The sequence below is a fragment of the Microtus pennsylvanicus genome, chromosome 15 (assembly GCF_037038515.1).
Source record: "Microtus pennsylvanicus isolate mMicPen1 chromosome 15, mMicPen1.hap1, whole genome shotgun sequence".
NCBI lineage: Eukaryota > Metazoa > Chordata > Mammalia > Rodentia > Cricetidae > Microtus > Microtus pennsylvanicus.
In genome coordinates, this window is record NC_134593.1 from 53,681,257 (window position 1) to 53,708,433 (window position 27,177).

Genomic DNA, 27,177 nt, shown 5'->3' on the forward strand with positions numbered 1-27,177 from the left:
TTGTTCTAGTCAGTTCTTTGGGATTCATATCTCCAGCATAATATATAAAATGTATTATAGGAAAATTAACTATGATAAAATTTTTCAAAAGCAAATAATAGAGTTATTATGCTTTGGACTCACTAAAGATTTATTGCTCAAATAATTTTGTTTTGAAATGGAGGAGACAGAATTAAAGTACTCAGCTTCAAAATAATACATTAAGACAAACATAATATTTCTACCTACATCCTTATCCTCAGCTCAGATGCTCATGGTACTGAAGACAACACTGACAAAGGTGGAAAAATTGCCTCCACCAACTGGTAGATGGGCACATGTAACACGGTAGAAGACCATGTTACAATGCCAATCAGATTTACTCATAAGTTATGGTCCAAGCACTTCACATGAAACGGTGTCTCCCACTGTAGATGTGTACAATGTGGCCTGTGCAAACAAGCTCATGGATGTTTAAGAGTGAGTACTCTATAAACAGACATTCTCCCAGAAAGAATTCAACCACATGTAACGACTTGACTAATAAATGAGTTATATAGCAGGACTTTAGAGCCCAGTATTCTCTAATAAACAAGTCATTAAAACAGCCCTAAAAACTGTATTTTCTAGGTCAAAAGTTATCTACCACACTAGAGCCATTACTCATCAGCATTTCACTTTTTTTTTAAAGTCAACAAGGCGCTACCCTAATACTAATGCTAGGGCAAATATCATCTGAGGCAGACAAAATTTGTGCTATATCATGAAGAGCATCTCCAAGAAAGAGAAAAGGTATGGTCCACACTAGCTGTATGTGGGAAACAGACCATACAATATGGCCACTTCCAATTCCTGAAAAAGACTGAAGGAAGATAGAGCATCTGAGGTCCTGGCCCAAGTTCTTCATCCCTTGGACCCAGTGAAAACCTCCATTGTGCCCAAAAATAGACTTCTAGACTGCGGACTGAACGCCAGCACTGACACACACACATGCAAACTCGCATTTTACACTTCACACCCTCTGAAGACTCCCTAGTGCAATGAATAAAGAGCAAACCGGAAAATGGGCCACCTTCTTCAGGGAGTATCCGCAATTCTTCAATACATAATAACACACAATATTAAGTTGTGTAAGACAGGTTTTCAAAAGCTGAGGTCATCGAAAACACCCATACTCAGTGTCACAACAAAGTGGGCCAAAAGAAAAGAAAAGAAAACAGCGCACTCCATTTCTATCCACTCTCCTCCATTCAAAAGCTTTCCATTGACCTTGACCCCTTCTCCACTCAGATCGTTCCCATTCGAAGACTTGTTACCAGGTCCCATAAATTTCAGCTGAGAACGACTCCTGGAGCCATCACCTTTCCATCTGCATTGCCTTTACTGTTGTCCAGAGTCTCATTAAATAAAAACCCCACTAAAACTTCATGCATGCCTCTAAAATCATTTCCCCCAATATGCTCGCATATATCTTCCCGAACAATCACAGCAGACCACGAGAGCAGGCTTTTTTCTCCTCTGCACCCATGCTCACAGCATCCCTTTGATTGCTTTGGACAGAGATCCATCTCCTTTATAACATAGCTCAAAAGCAGTTTCCCCGGAGAAATCCCATCCTATTTCTCTGCTGTTCCTGAGCCCCGCGGGATTTTGCATCATTCACATGCTTTGGAATTTAAGTATGCCTTTAGTATGATTAATTACTGATGAAAGTATTTATCAGAGTAGTATTCATAGAAAAGAATGTGTATTTTATTAGACCCTGAACACAAGATATGGGTTAATGAGTATGAACTCAAAGGCATTGACATTATTCTTAAGACACTGATTTTATCAAAGGAATAACTATAAAAAAGTTCATTCAATAGTTGACTTATTTACAGGAATCATTCAAATACTCATTATCAAAATTCCAATACCTCAAATTAATAAAAGAGGAATCCTAAACTAAAGCCATAGTGATTCAAATCTCCTGGTCACCAACTTAAATACACATGAGCACATTTACAATCGCAGATTCCCAAAGAAGAAAACAATCTACAGAGCTCACCAGAGGTTTTAGAGAGATTTAGAGTCAAAATGCTTTTGCCTTACTTTGCCTTCACTGTTCACTGAATGAATGTATATAAGTACATATGTGTCTATGCTTCAATCTCATCATTTGAAAAATGGCAGCACATAAAATGTGCACATTAAAGATATGTAGTTTAAGTGTTTAAAACTATTTTCTGTAAAATTTGGAATTTTATTCACAACGTCAGCATTAAGAATGATGGTATCTATTGGCTTAATTCTTAATTCTTTTCTTTTTTTCTTTCTTCTCCAAGACAGGGTTTCTCTGTGTAGTCCTGGCTGCCCTGGAACTCACTGTGTAGACCAAGCTGTCCTCAACCGCAGAGATTCGCCTGCCTCTGCAGAGATTACTAACTTAATTCCTAACAGTTAAGATTTCATGTGCTATTAGCATGAAGACAATTCTGAAAACACGTATCTGACCTAGTAGCCTCCCCCTTCTACCCTGTTAAGAAATACTTCCTGTTGTTACACTAATAATATGCCAAGTGGTCAGAGTATCCCAAATATTGCTAAGAAGAAGGAAAGCAAGAACACCTTCGATTCTACTCCATATTGAACATTTTATGAAGTGGGCTCCGAGAATCTTAGTTCTGCCATGGTCTGAGTGAACTGAAAGATTTAACAGATTGCTGAGTATGAACATCAATTAAGTAAGACCTGATAAGTATGTCTAAAGGGCAATAAAGTAATTCAGAAGGTCCTTATAAATTTGTAGTGTTAAATATTTGCAATGTGTCATTCACTCAAACAGATAAGACCTATGCTTCATAGAACAGGAGCGCATAAAGCAGTTAAATGAATATGAAGAAGGCATTTACTGAGTCACAAATTAAAACTGAGACAGCACAATGAATCTTGATGAGTAGGAAACCCTTCTAGGGCAGAGACAGATAGGAATGTGGTCAGCAAACAAGAGAGTCAAGGGGGAGCAAGATCTTTCACCTGATTATCCAAATCCAAAATCAAAAAAGAATGGAAGAAAGGAAAAAAGGAAAGAAGGGAAGGAGGGGAAAGAAGGGAAGAGGGAGGGAGAGGAATGGAGGGAGGAGGAGAGGGAGAGATAGTGACGAGGAGAGAGAGAGAGAGAGAAATAAGAGAGGGCAGGAGCAAAAAAAAAAAATCCAGGCTGAGCAAGAAGGCATATGGCCGAGATCTGAACATGCAGAAGATGGACAGATAACTATCAGGTATTTAAAGCAGCCTGAACTAAAGGCTGGGAGAGGGAAATAAGAGATTTGACTTCTAAAGGCTCCGCACATGATAAGTAAGTTCTGTCTAACTGACTGGAAAAGCTCTTCATAAGGCTGAACTGGGCATCCGTCCATGAGATATTAGTTTTCATTAAGTCTGTAAAAAACTTGAAAGATTGGAGGAAATGAGGGGCTCTGTTTGCTCAGGCTTTCCTAACTACTCCACAAATGGCCAGAAGGAAAATAAAATTAAGATCTTCATCTTTTGACAGACTGAATTGTTTCAAACATCAATAATTAACACATTCAAATGTTTCAAAGGAGTAGAATGTAGTTACTGCTGACTGAAATCGTGGATGGGAAGGCGGAAAGGGAATTCCTCTTGGTTTGACATGATGTCATTCTGTTGTCAGAAACATAGAAGCGAGGAAACTTGAAGAACTAGGAAACTGACTCCATGGTGGTTAGAATGAGAAATGTTCCTCATAGTCTCAGGCATTCGAACACAAGGTCCCCATAGGTGGTCCTGTTTCAGAAGGTTTTGGAGGTGTGGCCTTGTTGGAGGGAATGTATCATTGGGGCATGGCTTTGAGAGTTTAAAGATTTGAGCCACTTTTCGTCCACTCTCTCAGCTGTGTTTGTAGCTCAAGATGTGAGTTCCCAGAATCCTGCTCCAGCCATCTTACCTGTCCTGATGGAAGGCTGGAAGGAAAGAATCCGTCTGCATGAGAGAAATAGAAACACACATACACACACACACACACAGAGAGAGAGAGAGAGAGAGAGAGAGAGAGAGAGGAAAGGAGAGAGAGGGAGAGCAAAGAAGGAAAAGGTAGAAGAAAAGAGGAGGTGAGGGACACAGAAAGAGAAGGGGAGGGAGGGTGAATTGCTGTGCTCCGTTAATTAGCTCTAAGGGATAAAAACAGTCTACTCCACATCTGAGTGTAAATCCCTCCCTTAGAAAGAGCTTCTTGATGAAAGTGTGTATTTCTCTATTCAAGGTAATATTTATGCTTTCAAGAGAGATTTAATTGCTAAAACATTGGACAATGGGTCTCGTTTGAACACATTAAACAGATCCCCGCCGCAATGGCTGCGTGGGTCGGAAGATGTGTGGGAAAGCACTAAACGCGTTAAACAGAAAGCATGCTGTCTTTACTTAAAGGACAATTGTGCAGCCAAGTCTGCATTTATTCTTACTGCCAACACCAATATACAGCACCCTTTAACTCATCACGTTTAACTGCTGTGCCTCTTGGACAAAAGAGAGAGAGAGCGAGGATATGTGCAATCAATAAATAACTTCTCCAGCCAGTGTTAATGAATCTTCCCTCACATTTTGCCCTGAAATGAGTAACCCTGCAGAGGGCCCAGGAAGATAAACCACCTTGCAAAACTCTTAGGTGGAGAAAGAAGAGGCTGCAGAAAAATGGGGGGGGGGGGTCCAGCTGTCAAAAAGCCTGGGTGGCCCTCATCATACACTGATGATAACCACATCTCGTCTTCCTAAATTAGACATGCCACTTAAGGATGTTTCATTCTGCATCTGTAAATCAATATGATAAAACAAAACAACAACAACAACAAAAAAAAAAACGTGTGCCTTGCAACACCCAGCCACAGTAAGCACAACCCACGCTAGGATCTCGGGTTGTAATACCACCATTCTCAAATAAGGGAAGCCTCAGCTGCTTGCAGAAACTGCTGATGCCAGGGCTAGGGGAAAGATGCACAAGAGATGAGTATGGAGTATATTCAAGCATCCAAAAGAACAACACCACTATCTTCTAAAAAGTACTTTTAAAAAGCACACAGCAGTGACAGTAAGTCAATACGTAAGAATGCTGGATTACAGTCTACGAAAAAGAAATACACGAGCTCATACTGACACACAAAACAGGTAGAAAAAAAAACAAAATGGGGAAATATCCAACAAATCCAAATTCAGCAGGCAACAGAGGCAAGGCATTCTGCCCTAAAATATGTCCCTCCTCCACACAGCCCAGACTGAATCATGAGACGAGCATTCAGGCCATCCCAACTGAGAGGCACTATACATAGTACCTGACCAGAGGTCCTCACACTGGTCATCAAACACAGGACAGTCTACTGTCAGAGCAGGAGCATCAAAGAGATGGGACCACAGATGATACATGATGCACCAAGTGATGCTATCTAACAGAAATAGGAACTTCTAGGCAAAAGTTGAAGCAATCTGAATGAAAGATGAACTTTAGTTAAAAGATTTACTACCTAGGAGAAATATAGAAGCCCAGTCAAAGATGCCAGGGGCAGAGGAAACTGAGCAGTGTTCAGGAAAACTCACTCGAGTTCTATTGCATTGTTTCTACTGCAGTTCTTTCTACAGTTCCACGAAGGGGAGGGACTTATTCCTCAGGACAAGCCCAGCTGTGGTGTATTAAAAACAAACAGGTGTATTTTGCAAAAGAAACAACATATTCTATTTCTGTTTGGGAGGTATGTATTGCCATTTAAAAAAGGAAGAAAACAAAACAAAGAAAACGGTGAAAACTGTCAGAAGGTGAGTGCCTTCAAGGAACTCTTTTGAAAATAGTCACAAATTAGAAGGACAGGTTGGCAGCTAGCTTATAGGTAACAGCACATGTGCGAGTATGAAGACTTGAGTTCAAATCCCAAGCACTCATATAAAAACATAGAATCAGAACACGTCCACAGCCTTAGAATTGGACGACAGTGACTGACAGCTCTTGGTCGCTCCCTGGTCAGGTACCCTAGCTGAAATAGAGAACTTCTGCTTCAGTGAGGGATCGTATCATAAAGGAGTAAACAGGAGAGAAACAGAAGGGAAGGCTTTGTATGTGCATGTGCACCGATACATATGTGCACATACATGCACACGTGTGTGCACACACATACACACATCCAAGTTAGAAATGAATGCTGTAAGACTGTTTTCTCACTTGTGGTGGAAACCATTTTCTCAGGTACACATTACCCTCTTGAGCAGAGATGCTCAGTTCCCACTAATTGAAATGCTGTCCATTTAGAACACATGGTTTTCTAACCATGGGTATTTTTATTTGATCGTCTTACTGCCCACGTTTACAAGAAGAAAATTTCACTTACAGTTAATACTTAACTTTGCTTACTGCATCGCTCTGTTATTTATCATTTACTTCTTTGGGATTATTGATTCACATAAATTATTCATTTTTACATTAATTGCTTTGGATAGAAATAATTACTAAAACATGAAGAAATGTATCAAAAATTAACATATATATTGTTTTTTAAATCAGTAAGATGAAGTACAATAAATGCACACTACACAACTGGATACAGATATGTATGTCTTGCTATTATCTTTTCCAACACAATCCTCTTCCTTCCCATAGAAACTCTGGCCAAGCTGATGTCACTGTTAATATGTCACTTCTTTCTATGCTATCAGTGGGCACAGCAGCCTGTCTATCCTCCCTGTCATCCTGACAGAACTCGGGAAAGGGTGAGCAAGCCAACTGTAAGTCATCAGAAAAGTAGCTGTTCGTTCCCTGAGAGCAGAGTCTCCACTGTGGAATTGGAGGCAGCTGGCAGCTGCATTGCTGCCATGTTTTGATATTGCAGAACAAAGAGGAGAGGATCAGCAAAGCTGGAAGCAAAGGAGACCGAGAAACAGACTCAATGTGATAAGCAAATTGCAGAATGCAGGGTCCTAAAAACATTCACCTCGGGAATATCCCAGTTCCACAAAACCATAAACCACAAGCACACTTTTCACCCCTCAATCCTGAGCTAACTACAAGGATTAGGGTCAGCTGGCTATGTCAACAGACTGGACAGTGACTGCGGGGTGGCTGAAGTAGCTGTCTGTCAGCATGCATGGTGAGCCAGTCTAGTCCAGGGCAATCATGGAGGCTGGACAGCTCGACCATCCTTGGACTTGGGCATGTTCCTCAGGAATCAACACACTGGTTTGACCTCCAACAACTGTGTCTCCATTGCATACAGTAGAAATTGAGAAAGGATGAGATGGAGCCAAAGGAGTGATTTGTCAGATGACTTTTTACAATCAAATTCTTTTATCTATATGTAAAACAGCACACCATTCGTGAGATAAGAAATTCAGTGCATAAGAACTGGGTTATATCCACTTTCGGTATAAAATATTGCACTATATACAGCAACAGAGACTCAAAGAAACTTGAAAAAAACTAAAATCTGTGGTTGGCAAAAGCACCAATGGCAAAATAGGTTAGTTGATGGTATTTATGTGCACCAGATGACCTTAAAGATGAGTTCACATGTGTTCAACATCCAATTTTGATCTCACCAGATCGAACTTACTTGTCTACATCTAAAGAAGAGACAGTGACATCTTTACCATGGTATCCATGTGTCATCTACAGCCACAAAGACCCTAACAGGTAGAAACCCTATAATGAATAAGAAAGGTCAGAACAGGTAGTGGGAGACAACCTGCCTGGAGCAGCTGGGTTTGTATATTTCCAAGCAAAACAGCTAATATAAATCAAATGCTCCATAGTAACCATTATTTCAATGACTGATTTTTTTAACACCAGAACTGCAAGGCATTTAATCACTTATGATATTCATGTTCTAAGAGCATCCTATAGGAATGGGACTTATATAGACACCAGCCGTAGTGACACCCTGCAATGCTTGGAAATCTTTATCATGTGGTCCAATGTTGCATGTACGATGATTTACATCTATGAATGAATTAAAAGATCTAGAGGGTGGAGGAGCAAGGAAGAAATCAAACAGAAAAGCATATGGATAAATAATTGACAGGAAAGCAAACTCAGAAGGGTAGCAGGGATATGGCTGGCGTCTGAGCAAAGAGCAAGCTGAGTATAAACATTGACTTTCACCCTCTCGCCAGGTCAAATACAGGAGCAGGTAACAGATCTCTGTTCAAGTAGAGAGTGAGAAATGGCTCAATACAATCAAAATTGTTTTTGGAAAAGTAAAAGGAAGGCAGATGGATGAAAGGTAAATAAATGATTTGGGGACCCTAAGAAGCAGAATGAGACTAAGCTGGCCATGGGAGAAATTGAAAATAACATAACTTACTTACCAAAATGTACCAGAATCTGGGCAACTGTCAGCCATTTCTGACTCGAGAAACAGAGGAAAGGGTTAGCTAAAATCGGGGAGATTTATTGATCAGCTAAAAAAGAAAAAGTTCCCCATGCTAATAAACTCACCAAAAGAACTGCTTTTCCAAGCCCCAGGAGACCAGAAGCTTGTTTTGTGCATACAGTAAAATACAGAGCTCCCCTGAGAAATCACCTTCCCAGAGAAGGGAATGAAAAGGACTGGGAATTGAGTGAAAAAGGTGGCGGGACCTTAGAATCCAGGCACTTCCCATCCAGTCTACACGCTGCCATCTAGGTGGTTCTACAAAGAAGACAATCAGAGGTAGAAGACCTAACATGCCTCCTGCCTTAACAAACCGCTGCCTTGCCTATGGGCCCTCAGAGAAGCCCTCAGACACACTCAGGAAAACCAGAAGCTGACTGGTAGCCCAGGCAGTGACAGCATTCAACAGTGACAGAGGATGCTCTTAGGACAAGGATTCTTCTAAAACTAAGGGCTCCCAGAATTTAAAAATGACCATAAGAAAATGGATCAGAAGACAGTAACACCTTCAGTTTTTGTTTGTGTTTGTTCAGGCAGAAAACAACAGATGCTAAAAGGAGGGAAATAATGAGAATGAAAACGGAACTCTTGTACCACGACATCCAACATTGGAGTATGAAAGTTAGAAGGGAAAAAAGAATCGCAAAGAGGAAGGCAAAACATAGGCAGGACCTCCTTGTTCCTTATGCTCTCGTTACTCAAACCAGAGAGCTCTTATCGCTATGAGATCTTCAGACTGAAAGAGAGAAAATTCCTATCTTATTCTGCCTTACATTCCTCTCTAGTGTTGGGATCAAAGGTGTGCTCCAGCACCGCCTGCCTCTATGGATAACTAGTCTAGCTGCTGGGATTAAAGGTGTGTGCTACCACTGCCTGGCCTGTATGGCTGACAACTATGGCTGCTTTGCGTTCTTATCTTCAGGCAAGCTTTATTTATTAAAATACAAATGATATACCACCACACCACTTAGTACTTTACAAAGCCTGGTGCAAACAACCACATTTTCTCTCAAACCAACACACTTTTTTTTTGACAAAACTACTTATATCTCATCTTTCAATAAAAATAAAGAATGGATGTCAATATTCTTTTTTTAAAAAAAAGTCATACATGAGATCCAGCCAGATCGCTCATCAAGTAAAAACTCTTGGCACTCCACAATGCAAGCCTGAAAACTTGGATTAGAATCCAAGAACCCACAGTAAATGTAGAAGGAGAGAACTGACTCCAAAGTCATCTTCCAACACACACACACACACACACACACACACACACACGCGCGCGCGCGCGTACTTTAAGATCTAGTCTAAAAATCATACGTGAGCTTAACTGTCTTCATTTGCACTTCTATCCTCACTTCAAATTCCCAAACACAAAGGCATGAAAGCAACACAAAATGCATTAGCAGTTTGCATTCTGTGATGATGACACACTGGGTCCCAAACACCAATGTGGAATGTCACATACCAAAGCCTCTCCATGAAGGAAAGGGGAGACAGTGGTACAGGTAGCAAAATCAAAACAGTCAAGGCACGTGTCATATTCAAGAGCATTTGGCATCCAATGCAGGATACAACTCCTCAAGTCTCAAGGCATCAGCCCTTGCCAGCACAGCTAAGCATCTTAGAAAGAATCAAAAGCAAAGCCACCAAAAGAGAAAGCCCACTTCAAGTTTTAATATGTCAAGTTCTGCCCTTTATAGCCTCAGCGAAATGACTTGTAGCCTATCATCAAATAAATTAGCAATTTAGATTTCTATTTCTCAAATCCACCCCCACTGATTTATAGTCTCTTAAAGGAAAAAAAATACTCTTGCAGCAGATAATTCACCAGAAGAAAAAACAATAATGGCTATAGTACAAAATAAATACCAAAATGTATTTAACCAGGCTCTATGGAGCATACTTTGCAATCCCAGCACTCTGGTGGCTGAGGCAGGAGGATGGCTGAGAATATGAGGCCAGGATGGGTTACAGAATGATTTCTAAGCCCCAATATGGGCTACATGGTGTTGGGTTATACAATGATGGTTTATATATTATGGGTGACATAGTGAAATCTTACCTCAAAAGGTTAACAAAAAACACAAGAAAAAGCAAGTCAGCCATACATTTGCAGTGTCTTCAAGTATCTGAGGATGTTACCAGATATACTTCATGCTTCTCTTCAAAATGGGGCAGAAAGCAGCCCAGCCCCTACACCTTGTCCGATTTCTAGCCACTGCACATGTAACACACATCACCCATGGAGTGTAGAAACAAACTGTAGGTACAGTCAGTGTTCTTTTACCTACTTTCTTGGATGTTCTTACAAGGTGGCTTTGCTAGTCTGAGCTTCTCTGTAGCCTAAAATCACAGAGGCTCAGACCAGAAAGGGCCAGACTATATTCCTATTTCCCCTTGGGTATAGGAAAGGAAGGGTAAGCAATAGTGGGAGCCGGGGCTTTGATCAGAATCATTTTAGCCAAACCCTGGGTTGTTCCCAAGTGCATGTGGTTAGCAAGCTATGGGTAACAGTCCTGGAGTTGCAGGAAACAGATGTACAAGATGAAGCCTAGGAAGGACTCAGAGAAGGCATGGATGAGAATCTAATGATAGCAGTACTAGCTCTGTACAGAAGGGCAACAAATGCAGGCAGGAGAGGAACATAGAGAGCCAAGCTTAGGTTTGGTGTGCCAACACTTTCCAAATAACCTGGGAGTGCAGGAAAGAATGGCGGGGCTGAGACTGGGGTTAACCTGGGAGATCAGGGGCAAAAGGCGGGGCTGAGGCTGGGGTTATTTATACCTGCGGATATCTCCCTAAGAAAAGAAGGAAGTTAGAGCCAAGGCACTCCCAATCATAGGTAACTTTATGAGTGGGAAGTTGAGGAGAGAGAGAGCAAGGGAGCGAAGGAGGGACAGAAGACAGGAGGAGAACATGTCAACAGGAAGAGTGGGGAACAGAAGACGGAGGAGGACAGGCCAACAGGAAGAGTGGGGGACAGACAATGGAGGAGGACAGGACAACAGGAAGAGTGGGGGAGGGGAGATGGTAAGACTGCCAGAGAAGACAGCCATGATTTGAAAAACAAGGGCACAGAGAAAAGCATCAGTCATGTGACACACACGTAACCCAAATTCCACTGACATGCCCTTCCCTTCTTTTTGTTACACATTAGAAGATTTAGTGTTGAGTGCTCGCCGGACATTCACAAGGCCTGCCTTTTGTTGCTCACTTATCCTTCTAATAACACTACATAAGGTGCATACGGTCCGTGATGAATTAAAAAAACTGCACTTCCACCACGCAAGCTGTAAAACCGTGCAGTAGGCTGCCTTGAGTGTGTAAGAACTCAGTTCAACAGAAAGAGCTCTTGGCATAAAGAGAGGATGTGAAATCTCCCTATCTCCCAGGCGCTGCTCTATGAACAGGCTTAGAAAAAAAATGTGTGCTCTCTCTCCTTCTGCTCCTGATTTGGACCTTGAGATTTCTGTCCGGTGCTCCAATGTGGGTCTCTGTCTCTGTCTCCTTTCATCGCCTGATGAAGGTTAATATTCAGGAGGATGCCTATATGTTTTCCTTTGGGTTCTCCTTCTTATTTAGCTTCTCTAGGATTACTAATTATAGGCTCAATGTCCTTTATTTATGGCTAGAAACCAAATATGAGTGAGTACATCCCATGTTCCTCTTTTTGGGTACTGGCTTTGTGGGAGCCTAGGCAGTTTGGATGCTCACCTTACTAGACCTGGATGGAGGTGGGTGGTCCGTGGACTTCCCACAGGGCAGGAAACCCTGATCGCTCTTTGGGCTGACGAGGGAGGGGAACTTGATTGGCAGAGGGGGAGACAAATGGGAGGCGGTGGCGGGGAAGAGACAGAAATCTTTAATAAATAAATAAATTTAAAAAAATGTGTGAAAATGAAAATTGTTTCCAATGCTACTGTCAAGCTCAAATAATGTATTTTTTTTAACCTACAATAAACTTCAAGTCACCTAAAATCCACTGGACTGAAACATTACATCTACCATAATTGGCTTTGGCTTCAATTCTATGTGTAAAAGAAGAATGGAAAAATATTTAGAATCCATGACTGCCTTCTGTGGGAGAACAGAGGGTGAAATTCATCTCAATGGAAAAATAAATCTGCATTCTTGCACCTCCCTGGTAAGGCTCAGAGTAGGAGAAGAAGCGAAGACCTGGGGAAAATATTAATAACAGGGGTCTAGATGAGCCAAAGAGGCCCAGAGCTAGGTTTGAGCTCAGGGCCAGAGAAAGCTGTTTGTGGTGTGATGTCAAGAACACAGATTTTTTTTTAAGGTGCAAAATTGGAGAGGGAGAAGACTGAATGGCCACAACGACCTACCAGGCATGCGCTGGATCCTGATGAGTCAGGCACCTTTAAAAACTCCTGCTCTAATATGTGATTGCATTTTTGTTTCTGAACTGTTCACTTTCCCTTATCATAAAGTTTACTTAACACAGTCTTAAATAGAAAAGGAGAGGAGGGAGAGCAGGAGAAAGAATGAACCAAAAGGAAGGGAAGGGAAGGGTAGGAATGGGACAGAAAGGGAAGGGAAAGAAAGAAAGCTGTGCCGATGTTATGTTGGCAGGTAGGTACAAAGTACAAGCCAACCAGCCAAGCCGAGGTCAAGGCAGGGCAGACTCTAGCTGCCTACTCCAGCAACCAGGATGTGCCTCACTCACATGTTCCCCCAAAGAAACTTGCCCTGCATGGGCTGCAACTCGGTGGTTCATGCCTTGCTCTCACTAAACCCTGGGTTCTGTTCCCTGTACTACATAAAACTGGGTGTGGCAATGCAGACCTGAAATCCCAGCCAGGAGGAGGCTGAAGAGTTCAAAGTTCTCGAATACAGCAAACCGAAGGCCAGACTTAGCTGTGTGAGTCCCTGTAAAGAGTGAGGAAAGAAAAGGGGTCTAGGGTCATAGTTCCATGGGTAGTGGTAGATGTCCAACACGGATAAGCCAGACGTGATAATGCCAGGAAGATTAGAAGTCCAATCATCCTCAACTGTACAGCAAAGTGGAGGCCAGCGTAGGATAGATAAGGCCCCAGATCCCCCCACACACAAAAGGAAGTGAATGAGGGCTGTTTAACACTCTGAGAAGTAAATGTAAAAGTGAAGAGATGGCACCCAGACACTGTTCTTCCTCACTGGGCCAGGAGAGGGGGGAGTGGACCAAGGAGAGACATCACTGCCACAGAGTTCCATTGGTACCATTGGGACCTGCTGAAGCTAGAGGACTAAGCCCAAGGAGAAACGCTACAAATGAGAAATCGGGAAGATGTATACCAATGAGTTACTTCATCTCCCAATGTGGATCAAGTTACCTGGTTTTTACCTACTTTTCTTATTTGTACCTCGTCCTTGAGACATAGAAAAGGTGAGTTTCATTCACAGGCCAGAGATTGGTAATAACTTAAAGTGGTCAGGAAAATGAATGCCAGAATATTAGGGACAATATATTTTGTTCATTTATTTTTTGGTGTCATAAGCCACCTTTTTTGGGTGCCTTTTGCCACAATCCTAGCCATAGCGAGTTCATACATTCCAGACTGGGGATGTGAGGTTTAGAAATGTTAGGTAGGAAGAACAGAGATAAGAAACAAATAAGAGACAGAAACATAGAACAGCATTGGGAGGAACATTCATTGAATACTGAATACTGAATTCACCCATCTTTATTTTCCTTACACTTTTATACCCCAAGCGGGGAAGAAGGCAAAAGACTGCTTTAACTTGACACAAAGGACAACCAGAACAGTTACTGGCTTCAATACTTGAGACATCAAGCCATTATTTCCTGTGTAAAGTATTTGATGTTTGGGCAGGGATGCGCAGTGAACACACCAAGTATCCTGTAGGCAGCCATTTCTGATATCAAGCCTCCGGTTTTAAATGAAGGAGCACAGGAGTGTGCATGAATTCTCTGACCTTTGATCAGCATGGAACAGATCCACCTCTCTGAGCCATCTTAATGTCCAAAATGTCGAGTAATCACACCCTAGGTCAGGATATCTTATTTTGTAGCCACACCTGTTGTCAGCAACTTTGGAAGAGAAAAAAATAAGCTCAAACTCTCTGACCTTCAGACAAGGTGGAACAGGCTCACATCTGGGTGTGTCCGGCAGTTTGGTGGCTTTAGGGGCTAACCCAGGATGTCAGCGATACTGGGCATATGCTTTGCTACTGAGCTACATCACCCTGGCCCCTTTCTTGGGTTGAGACAGGGTCTCACAAGGTTACCAAAGCTGGTTTTGAACTCACCCTGCAACATAAGAGAGACTTGAACTTTCCATCCTTCTGCCTTTACCTCCCAAATAGATAGGTTTGCAAGGCACCAAATTCAACTGAGATGACAGCAACTTCTCAATAGTTGCTTTTGCAATATATAATCAGGCAAGAAACCAAAACAGGAGGATGCTGACACTTCAGAAGAAAAGGAGAGACAGTGGAGTAAAGAAAAGAATCAGGCAAAGACTGCGGGGGAAAAAAAACGGAAATACCAAATCAATCCAACAACTATGTTTTAACTTTGTAATCTTTGGTGATATTCTCAAAACTTGAGTTCTCTCAGCAGCAAAAGGAGTATAAAGAAATTTCCCTAATAATCTTACCTTTTAAATAATGCACAGAATACCTCCCACACATAGAAACAGAGTACAAGGCATAGTGAGACCGCCCAGTGTAGTATGGCCACGAGTAGGCTGCTACTGTGAGCTGAAGACCCTGCTTCCGCTTCTTGCTCTTTGAGATGCTCACTGCCTTCTAGTCCAGCTTTTCACTTTGAATCTTCCTCCTTCCCACAGCCTCTGAGAAGGGAAATTAGTTTACAGTTCATGGAGTGAGGGGTGTTCCATCCCATGAGCTGAAGTTATGTATACCTTGATGCCAGGTTTCCTGCAGTGTTCCCACACTTTCAGGAACCAAAGAAAATGCCTATTTTTGAAGCAGGGCCTCAACACTACCAACAGAGCAATACTCTTCTTGGGCCTGGAGAGCTGTCCTCACAGTTAGAGTGATAATTGTTCCTGGATCCAGTTCCTAGCACTCATAGGGCAGCACACAACTGTCTGCAACTCCAGTTCCAACAGCCTCTTCCAGCCCTGTCAGGCACCAGGCACGCATGTGATATACACACACAGACTTGCACACAAAACACCGAGTCACATGAAATAGAAGAAACTCGGTTCCTCAGAACAACAGTTCACACTGAGTTGCTTCTTTTTAGGCACTATGGACCACGGCAGGCATTTCAGACCAACTTCTTCGGAACTTCTCAAGGATGCTCTTAGGTAAGCACTGTCATTCAGTCACACTACAGGTAAGGGGACTGAGGGTCTGGTATGATAAGCAACTTGTCTCAGTCACACAGCAAGAGTGGAGCTGGGTTTCTGTGATAGATACATGGTTCTAACTAAACCCCAGGTTTTAACTACCTCAGCAAAACTTAGTGTCTGCAAGAACCTTAGAAACACCAGAAAAGGAAGAAATTGGGTCTAAGAAAACTGAAAGATAAGTGCCTTCAACTGTTCCAAATTCCTCTCCATGAAGTGACGAGCCAGTTACTGAACAGTCTCAATTAGAATTTGTGGAATCAAATTCTCATGGTGCGTGGACTCTGGAAACAAAGAGATGAAAAGATGCCCTGGGGCCTCAGTTTCTTCATCTGTAGTTTTCAAATCCACAAATTCTACCATGACTCTAATCAACTGATACAACATTACTCCACAACTGAAACAAATCCCCAAACTCTTCTAAACTCTCTGGCCAGAACAAATTGGTGACCTCTGAATAAATGTCCTGTGGGCTAGTTCGAAGGAAGCTATACATAAAAATTACATTCCCGTAAATGCACGATCCTGTACATTGGTGCCGTAGTTACCTGGCCAGTTCAAAGGAAGCCGTTACTGAGTGTGTACTGTCCTGTACTGGGCATTGGTACTGTAGCTACAACACTGTGCGCCCAATTGATCCTGCGACTTCATCTGACAGCTTGATGATTGCTAAGCATCGCTGAATAAGAGATGGAAAGGCTGTGTCTTCCTAAGTGTAGACTTGAATCGGCCAACGGAAGACAATTCAAACTCTTATAGGAAACAACTAGGCTTCGTTTGGGGGTTTTGTTTTATTTTGAGATTGCTATACAGGATGAAAGTACCTTCAGAACCTTGCCCATTGTCTGAGTCGCTGGCTGTCTTGTCCTATTTGTAACACACAAGACAGCTTCCTATCCCTGCCTTGTCATTTCAGAATCAGGGCTGATCCTGGTGGCTCTTGCTGCCCTGACCCCACAGTGTTCTGACGCCTAAGGACTGCGTGCCTCATTCTGTACTGTAAGAAGCTTCTCGCCCAAGAGCATACCCTGCTTCTGGAACAGAAACATTTCCTGCGGTGGAGCTGAAAAGGAGTTAATTTCTTACACCCAGAAGTCGATCTCATTATCTCTAAATTTATCTCTGTTTGCTTGATGTTTCTGGACTTTTTTCCCACATCTCTAAAGGGCTGAAGCTGTGCCTACAGTTTTAGATCATGTCACCAGTGGTTAAAACAGCAGCCAGCAGAGGAATCTGCAATCTGGCAAATAGTTATTTATGCTGTTTTCTTAAAGACTGTTGATGACAAAGTCCACAGGCACAGCTTATAGAAAATTCAAATGAATTTCAGGTTACAAAACATGTTTTTAAAAGAGATTTTTTATAAAGATTTAAAAATACAATTTTCCAATAGTTTTTCTACTTTTGGGTTCTTGTATAGTGATTCACTGTTCATCGTAGTACTCAATTTGGTTTGAATATACAGACAAATTATATATATGTGTGTATATGTATATATATAATACATATGTATTTATGTATGTGTGCATGTATAATTTTTCTTTATTTTCTCATGCTCTCCCGTAGAGCTGGATCAGCAAGCTTGTACTCCTGACCTTGTGTAGTTAAGAAACAGTAAGACAAAGCAAAGGAAAACCTCAGAATAGTGTGTGTCTCGGGGTGTGGTTCACTGGCAATGTACTTGTGTAGCCTAGACAAAGATCTGTGTTTGATCACCAGACCAAGCATGATAGTACATGGTTTTAATTCTTGCACTTGGTGGGGGAGGCAGAAACAGGAGACTTATATATTAAAGGGCATCCTCAGCTACATAGCAAGTTCAGGGCAGCCTAGGACACGTGAGACCCTGTCTCAGATAATAATAACAACAGCATCTTGTCTTCAGCTTCTCACCATCACCAAGTTTGTAACCCATGTATCCTGTTGTGTTGGACAGGGCTGGTCACTCTTCGGAGAAGAAGCTGGAGGTCTCCCGTAAGGGTTGGGTGTAGAGCCAGCCCACACCACCATCCCTACCTGGGCAATTAGAGGTGCCAAAGGTCACTAGGTGTGAAGCAGGGATGGTGTCAGTCAGCAGGGACATTTTCTGCCTCTCAACATTTCTCCCTGCTTCCCTGTGCAGCACCTCCAGCTGCCTCTCCGCCCTCTGTGTCAGGATTAAAATAGCTCCGGCTTGGTGACTTCACTGGTTCTCACAAACGGGCCAGTTGGCAGAAGGCAAATGCTGCCTGCTCCTGAGGGGAGGATTTCTTTTTGGTTGTTTGTCTCTTTCCATATTACCCCCTAATATGAATACTTGGTTTCATTTTGACTCTGAAAGACACTTCCTTTCTGAGGTTCAGTTCAGCACAAACGCCATGCAAATCTCTCCAAATACCTTTAAAGGGCTCAAGCTAAAAGGAGGTCACTGGAAGGCAACACTGAGCATCCAGAGTGTATTATAATTTCTGAGGTGAAACTTCAAGGACACCGAAACCACAGGGTAAGTTAACCTTACATAACACATCAACATTTCGTTTATTCGAGGGCCAGATACCTACATCAAAAATACTAGTGATGCTTGATAATCAGCCACAATTTTTAATGTCTCATTTCTCATGCGTTCTCTGGTACCACAAGTGAAGATGTCAACACAAAGTACAAAGAGCCGATCAGAGTAAGATGGCAGAGGGCTTTAGAGGATCCCATTTCACTATCCCAGCTCAGGTAAACTGTAAAACTGAAAGGGAAATTGGCATACAGCATTCATATAATGAAAACAGCACACTTCGCAATCAAATAGCAGAATCTTATCTTAGCCTTTAGAATATTAGGGTTTGTTGCTTCCTTTTAAAACACACCACATATTAGTAAGAGAATATTCTACCAAAAAGCAAGTCTTTCTTATTATGTTCCAGACTAATAACTCAGTGCTATGTCCGCACCGCATTTTGAATCGAAGAGAGCATTTAGATTAACTGCATCAGTGCCCTATGGACACGAGATTTATATGCGGAGAGAAGACTTCCATATGACTCTGGGGAGATGGAGCTAATGAAATAATGTGGTTCACTGGCTAAGGACGGCCGCTCTGAAAGGGTACAATCGCCATCCCTAAGAGTGGAAGAAAGTCACCATTATTGTCTTCACAGCACACCGCCATTCTTCTCAGCTATCCTGGGATCCTGAGCATCTAAGCAGTGATGGCCCCTTATAGCCACCGTGATGAGAAGCCATCTTACCCCGCCTATGCCAATCAAGACATCACGGAACTTTGCCGTTAACTGCGAAAACATCTAGATGACAGGGCAGTTTAAAATGTCCTACCACGATGTATTCATTACGCAAGCATATGCTGAATATCTCATGATATATGAGAACGGTGGATGTACTGCCCACAGGGATAAAGTAGGTACCAAAAATGGCCTTTCAGAACTTCACCTAACCTGAAAAGAGATGGCTCGGTGTGTGAAGTGCAAGATGCCCAAGCCTGAGAACCCGACTCAATGGCCAGAACTCATGTAAAAATGCCAGGCATGATTCCCAACCCTGGGGGGTGGGGAGAGGCTGACCAGTCAGTTGGCACAGACTATTCAGAGGCACAGGCCTGTGAGAGACCTGGTCTCAAGAAACAACTGGGATGCTGTGATGATTTGGAAGAGAATGCCTTTCATAGGGAGTTGCACTACTTGTTAGGAGGTGTGGCTTTGTTGGAAGAAGTGTGTCAATGTGGGGGCGGCAGGCTTTGAGGCCTCTTTTGCTCAAGCTTTCCTCAGTGTGGGCATCAATCGACATCCTGTGGTCTGTAAGCCAAGATGTAGCCAGTACCGCGTCCGCCTGCATGCCGCCATGCTCCCTGACATGATGATAAAGGACTAAACCTTTGAAATATAAGTGAGCCACCCCAATGAAATATTTTCTTTATAAGAACTGTTACGGTCGTGGTGTCTCTTCACAGCAATATCATACCCTAACAATGACAGGTGGCTTCTAAGTATTTATACCCAAGGTCCACCTCTGATATTCCCACCATTGCACATACGAGTGTGTAACACACAAGACACACAGACAAAGAGATAATTTCACTGAGTCCTTCCTTTAGCTAAGCACTGTCCTGCTGCGTAGCTTTGGCCCTGTGACTGCTGCCATCATAATATGTGTATGAGCCAGAGGTCAGTCTTTTCCTCTAGTCCTCTCCATCGTATTATTTGGAAAAGGCTCTCTCGCTGAGACTGGAGCTTGCCAACTGGCTACATTGTTGTCCTTCAAGCTCTGGAGCTCTCTCTGCGCCTGTTGTCCTGCTCCCTGCCAACGTAGGGATACAGACACAGCCCACCACACCCGTCATTTTCGGCTGGTACTGGAAAACCCAACTGTACCGAACATGCTAGCATGGTAGGAACTTTACTGACAGCCATTTCCTCAGCCCCTGAGATCTTGTTATCCTAGTCTATTGGGATGCTTCGTTTTCATTATCAATTAGACTAGATTTAGAATCACCCTGGGAAAAAAGTCTCTGGGTATGTCTTTGAATTTCCAGACCGAGCAAGGAAGGCCCCTCCCTGAAAGTAGGTGACTCCCTTCAATGGGGTGGCTTTTCAGAATGGAAGGAAAAGGCAAACAGCACTGGTAGTCATTTTTCATTGCTTCCTGACTTTGAATCCCATGGGACCAAGCATCATATGCCCCTGCCTTCATGTTTTTCTACTATGATGGGCTATGTTCTATTTTAAAATATAAACCAAAATGCCCTTCTCTCCATACGCTGCTTCTTGTAAGGTATTTGGTCATAGCAAAGAGAACAGTAATCAGCATACTGATGAAAATAACTGAGAAGAGGTTGGCTATAGTTTTGGAAGAAAGCTAGTGAGATTCAAGTTATCATACCTAGCTCCAGAAGCTAAAAAAGTGTTGGGGTAAATGTGAGCATTGAAAGTCAACTATAAAATAATATTAAAAATAAATCCATTCACACCGTGACAGAACAAACTGAGCAATCAGTGATGGTAATTTCAACAAACATCAAATTTTGGAACCATAAAAGACCCCCAGTAGACTTAAAAATTTCACCTTTTACTAATAAAACCTACAATAGTTGAGTGGTTCCTAACAAATTACAAAGCCACATAGGTAAAAAATTACATCTCAAATTAACACTAAGCTTTATTTACCCTGCCTTTTCCCTGCTATTCCAATTCAGATGCACACATCCATATATGTTAGTCTATATCTGATTTCTACTCTAACACACTTATACAGACCTACCCATAAAACTTGTCTCAGACACTTCCAATATTACATTAGTGTCTGTTCCATATACATGCAATTTCCCAACCCACTCCCACATAATATACACACCCAATATTCTGTTAGAGGTGGAATCACAGGTATACAACTGTATGCATACCCTCCTGTTGGATACATCCACAACTCACATATATGTTCTTTATTATTCTGTATCTGATTTGTCCATCCATAAATACATTTCTCATTTATATGAATATTTCTATTGACATATTCCTATTGTACACCTATAAAGAAGCTTAACATATGTTTGTAAAGTAATAAATACAAATGTAACCAAATCATGCATAAAACCATAGGAGCATTATAGCATATTTCAGGTAATTTACCTGGACTTATTTACATCTATGACTTCCCACAGACATGAGGAGTATGAAACCAATGAGAAGTATGGACTCTTGATAGGGATCCAAGTGCACGAAGACTTCTCGTTCTTAGTTCATGCTGAGGATAAGGTGGTGTTGGTATTGTATTCTTTTCACACTGCAGGGCGGGTAAGGGATAGAAACAGAAACCATGGTTAGATCTGTGTCTTTATCCTAGGATGAAATAGGAACCTATATGGTACAGGATATGAATGAACAACAGTGTTTGGGATGCTGGCTACAGAGCATGACCTGAAGAACTGCTTCCCCCTACACCGGAGCTGACAATCCAGGAGGGCTGAATGACTTCTATTGACATAGAAACTGGGATTGTAATGGGGCTCTACAAGTAAGACTCTCTGAGGGTTCAGGTATCTTAGACGTAGATCCATTCAGGGAGACCTAGGATGAAGCTAGAATCTAGCCCTACAGGAGCAGGGAAGAGCATTAGCAGATTATTGTGTATGGTCAGTAAGGCCTGTGTCCCGCAAAGAAGTCTAAAATGTAAATTTTAAAAAAAGAAGATTCAACACCCAATGGCTATAGTTACCAACTGTACAGTGTAACTTTCTGGAGTCTACCAAACCATAAAGTCAGTAGTGTGGACTTGTGTTTTCTTCTTTAAGCTATTTGTACTATGAGATTAGTCTACTTTTACTTAACAATAAATAGTTCTACCTTATCATTAAGTATGAGCATTACCGGCTCATATATGCATTATACGGAAAGGTCTTTTTTGTAGCCAAACCATGAGGCATCATTTTAAGATCCTCTAGGTAATGTTCTCCTTGTTTTTTTTATCAGTTATTTTAATTGCAAAATACAGAAATTATCTAGTTGGAACTTTATTAAAAATTACTCCTTGCATGCTCATTGTCATAGTACCAGAATTCAGACTGCTTACAGAGAAAATGTATCAATAATCTTAACCAGTTATGAACCCTATAATCTATAAAACTAGCTAACCAGGCAAAACATGCCCACTTATGCTTTAGTGGTATGAAGATAAGGGGATAACAAGGAGCTCTCTGATGGAAATTGAAGTCTGTTCTACACAAAGTCCTCTATGACTGGTATTAAAATTTCTGTGAAAATCAACATGGTTGGACAAATTGTGACTCCTAGAGAGACACACTACTGTCATTTAGCTACTACGTGAACAGGAAGTGTAGTGAGATGTACTAGGCTGGATATGCACATCTTGTGTTTCTTGGGTAAAGCTAACTGACAGTTACTCACTGGATAAGAGGCCTTTTGTTTTGGAAGGTACTAATCTCTCTGGCCTTGGAAGACTGCTGTAAAGGTCTCTTGAAAATGAGGCATTATTTCTCAAAGTTAAAGGCTCTAGGCAAATAAACCACAGATACTTTGAAGTCCATTTTAAAGAGTTTCTTCATTGCCTAAGATGAGGATCAAGAAGAGCAGTCTCTGGGCAGAAGTTTATGGGACAGAACAAGCAAGGTCAGCAAGCCAGTGACCACAAACTGCAGTGTGAATCTAACGTGGTAGCATAATTGACAGGTAGAAACAGGAGGGATATGAGTTCAAGGCCATCTTTGGTTACATAGCTACTTGACTGGGCTAAATCAGATCCTGTCTCCTCAACAACATTAATAAAAGGGAAAGAGAGCCCTTCTGTCAAAAAACACAAGGAAAACTTTTAAGTTTAATGGGCCAACTACAAACTAATAATCAGGCTTGCCAAGAAATAATTTGAGCAACCATGCGAAGTGCTCCAAAGTCAATTAGAAAAAAATGTCGCTTCATTAAATAAAGGCAAAAAAAATAAATTTTTTTGCAAAATAAAAAAGAGTATGTGTTTAAAGTAGAATGATGGTTTTCTTGATCTTTACAGAAACAAAAACTCTAACTAAAACAGCATCTTTTACTATCAGTCTAACAAATATACTAGAGGCAACATCCACTTAGTCAACTGTCTTGAGGAAGCAGTGATCTCCAGTCCCTTCTTAAATCATACTGGCCAATGTGCTTAGAATGCTTTCAAGGAGGTGGCTCTTTGGGGCAGACTAAAAAACTCTGCTCCCATCAGTGGAGGCTTACGATAATTAAAGTAGTTTTTGTCCTAAACCTGTTTATTAGGTAATACCATATTGTAATGATAGGATTACTAAAACCTGAGAGATAAGAATGTGAAAAGTAGCAGAGCATCTATGAAAAAAAGATCACGGCTGAGAAAATGCTCCAAGATGAGCCTCCTATAATATAGTATTTTTCCTGTTTTGAACAGGGTGTGGATATTTGTAGAACAATAAAAACTACAGCAATTATAAATAGCTTCATCCTTATTTAATTTTTAAGAAATGAACCAAGCTACAATCCAGAGGAGATTGATTTTAGTGAAGAATGATAAACACTAGATTCAATTTGCTTTTATGTTACTATGACAAGCATTGACCAAAGGCAACTTGGAAAGGAAAGGGTTCATCTCATCTCGTGGAGTATAGTCTATCATTTAAGAAAACAAGGGAAGAAGCTCAAGGCCAGAACATGGAGATAGAAACTGAAGCATAGACCACAGAGGAATTTTGCTTACTGACTTGCTTAATTTGGTCTCTTACACAACTCAGAACCACCTGCCCAGGGGTGAGCCATCCACTCTGCCCAAGACATTACAACCAGGACTATAGATAGAAAGAATAGCAAGTTAATCTGTTCATGTCCAAGTACAGTCAGTCAGTACTGTAAATAAGAGGCAGTGCCAACCACGGAGAAGAACATGCTTTTCTCTGGATTTGGTGGGGTGCCATGGCAGTAGCAAGATTTTAGAGGAAACCTAGAGAGAGAGCCCATGTGAGTCTGAAAAAAGTAGAAAACAAGAACAACATTAAGAAATGTAAAATCAACAGGATTTAGTGGCAGAGAAGAGATAAAAGATATAGGATAAAAATGACAAACACAATCACCAAGTCTGGGGATTTTATATACTTAAAAAATAAAGATAAAGAATGAGTTTGAAATGTTATACATTATATCCATAGGGAAATATGTAACTAACAGTTGACTATCTACATCCAAGCCCCAAGGAGAATGAAGGTGACTATTTAAAATGGAATTGGAGCCTGAAGGCAAAAATGAGCCTGCTCACGGAAGCAAAGCAAAGGGCAGGGTTGGGAGGGAGACTGGCAAACACCAGTTTTAGAGGCAAGAAAGGAGAACTCACTCCCTCAGAACACATTGGTGTGTGATAGATGGAAAAGAGGCAAGGGATCTCAGAAAAGAGCTTCTATGGAAAGAGTCAAACAGACATTGCCATGGTAACTTAAGTCACTTGATGTCTATTTGTAGTGGCCCTTTTCCTAATTTTCTACAGTATGCCTAAGGCATTGATAGTCATGGTTTTGATCTTTCTGCTCATATGCCCTAGATGTTTGAGTGTTCTCCACCAAATGTCTAAGGGGCCTTCACCTCCGAAGGGATGGCAGATGAGGCATTGCAATGTGACTGTGTAGTACAGGATTGCACCCTTTATGAAGAGGATCCTAAAGGTAGGTCTGTAGGTTAGTCGTAGAGAACAGGCAAGGTCCTCCATCAATCCCAAATATGAAAGAGACACACTGTGAGTAAGAGACACAGGGAAAGGCAGAGATTGACAGGCCCCCAAGAATTCCTTCATTTTCCTTCTGCCATATGAGGAGACAAGGAGACTTTCGCCATCTGCAGCCAAAAAAAAGGCCTTGCACAAGAGGACCTGGCCACACTGGGGCTCTGATCTTAAATTAAAAAAAAAAAACTGAGCCACAAAGATCTTAAAGGACAGTGGATGGGAGGAGAAGAGAGAATGTGGGCAGAAAAGATGGAAGGAGAGAGGAAGCAGCAGTGAGGAAAAGTGTATGCGACAAAGAAGAAAACTGAGACTTAAGTAGTAAATTAAGTCAAATGAAAAGCAAGGTCAAGTGTGACATCATGAAAACACAGCAGGCAGCAGTTTGGGAAACCTTGGGCCAAGTGTGAGCTACCCAACAGGTGTGAGCACTCAGGGGCTGGGGTTGAGAGCGAGTGGAGGGCCAGCAAGCAGAGAGAAACTCTGTAAGGAGCTCTCCTTCAGCTGAGGAGAAAGCAGAGAGTAGGGGTCTTTCCTAGAGGAAGAAACAGAGTATATAACAAGAATCTGCCTGGACTACACAGCAAAATCCTGTCTCACAACTAACAGACAGGAAGCTGACAGAGATTCAGACATTTTCATCTGGAGGAAGCCCAGGCGGTAGATCAGAAGCAATGCTGTAAGCAACAGCCTGAGACCTGAAGAACTGGCCCTCCTCAGGGCGAGAAGGGAGGAGGGAGACAGTGCCTGGCGAAGGGAAGAAAGAAAGACTAACTGAAGGAGTAACTGAGGGAGATCCTGGATCCCAGAGAGATGCTCAAGGTGTGATGGTACTCCTTCCTATTGGGGAGCCTTGTTCCTGCAGGGGTGTGGGGTGATTAGGCAGCCCACCACCCCAGGATTTATAGCAAGTCTGTAACATTTCCTTCATCAATGATTAAAGGACGCTAGCTTTAGTTTATAGAATCACAGGTGGCAAGGTTATTAATAAGCCAAAGGAGAGGCTGAAGCGATGGCTCAGTGGGTAAGAGCACTTTTCTTTGCAAGTGTACGCGTGGATCCCAGCATCCACATTTAAAGCTGCCTATGGCCACATCTGCTATTAACCCCAGGGCTGTGGGAAACAAGGAGGTTGGCTGGGACCTGATGGCTGCCGGTTCAGCTCCCATTTCAGTGAGACACCTTATCTCAAAAGGGTAAGGCAGAAAATGATAGAGCAGGCCTCCTGAAATCGTCCTCAGGCCTCCACCCATATGCCATATATGGGCTTGTACCCAAATGACACACATATATTTACCATATGCAGATACTCTACACACACACTATACTCACATGTAAATAAGTAAATATAAATCAACAACAAAAAAATAGCAGGAGTTCAACAGTCACAAGAAGCAACTCATGCAGACTATCAATTTAATGTATTCTTACCATGCACATATACACACTAATGAAATATAGGCATCAGCAAATAGAACAGAAAATAAAGCATACACCATAACCTTTATGGAACTATGATGTTGATGATAATGTTAGCCATCATATCATACTGTGATAAAGATTATAGTTACTAATTCTCTCAAGCTGGACACCCCAATATAAAAATAACACAAGGTTCGTGAGTCTAAACCATACCAAACAATTGTGGACTCCTAGTTACAATCTGCCCGTTACCCCGGGAGCATTTCACTATACCTGAGCAAAATATAAATTTTAAAAAGGGAATTAATCATTATTTTACATGGCTAGTGGGGAATGTTGTCAGCAACAGCCTCAGGCTGTAATCTGTAAGGCTAAACTTTGTTAGAGTTCATTAAGTTTTAATAAGTGGATGAATGATGAGCTAAAATGGATCTGACAACAAATAGTTAAAAGAAACAGAGATCCCAGCCCCATCACAGCGGTCCAAGAGACAAGACTCTGTGACTGTCCATGGTGCAGCCCTGTATGGTGATTGTTACTGTTTTTAATTGATGCTGATGGGGAAAGACTGAGCGATTCTCTACATATTGAGAGGAAAGCATAAAGCACCGTGTCACAAATCAGCAGCATCTCTTAAATGTCCATTCCTCCAGGAAGAGCCGGATAATCTTCCATAGGAACTTAGCACAGAAGACGGGGGCAGGGCTAGGGTTCGGGCTTCATGATGAACCCTCCCGGACCCCAACAACTTTTCTCTACAGAAGATGCCTAAATGGAAATGTGTTTGCCTGGAAACAAAACCAATTGACAGGGGA

The 27,177-nt window shown here is 41.8% G+C and overlaps 1 protein-coding gene across 2 annotated transcripts in view; it reads right to left on the minus strand.

Annotated features, from left to right (window-relative positions):
• The window catches only part of Klf12 (KLF transcription factor 12), a 377,546-nt gene that overhangs the window by 296,245 nt on the left and 54,124 nt on the right, over window positions 1-27,177 (minus strand). For both annotated transcript variants that reach the window (XM_075949284.1, XM_075949282.1), the window contains exon 2: window positions 21,343-21,496. The gene's annotated coding sequence lies outside the window, so the exon portion shown is untranslated. The remainder of the gene's footprint in view (window positions 1-21,342; window positions 21,497-27,177) is intronic.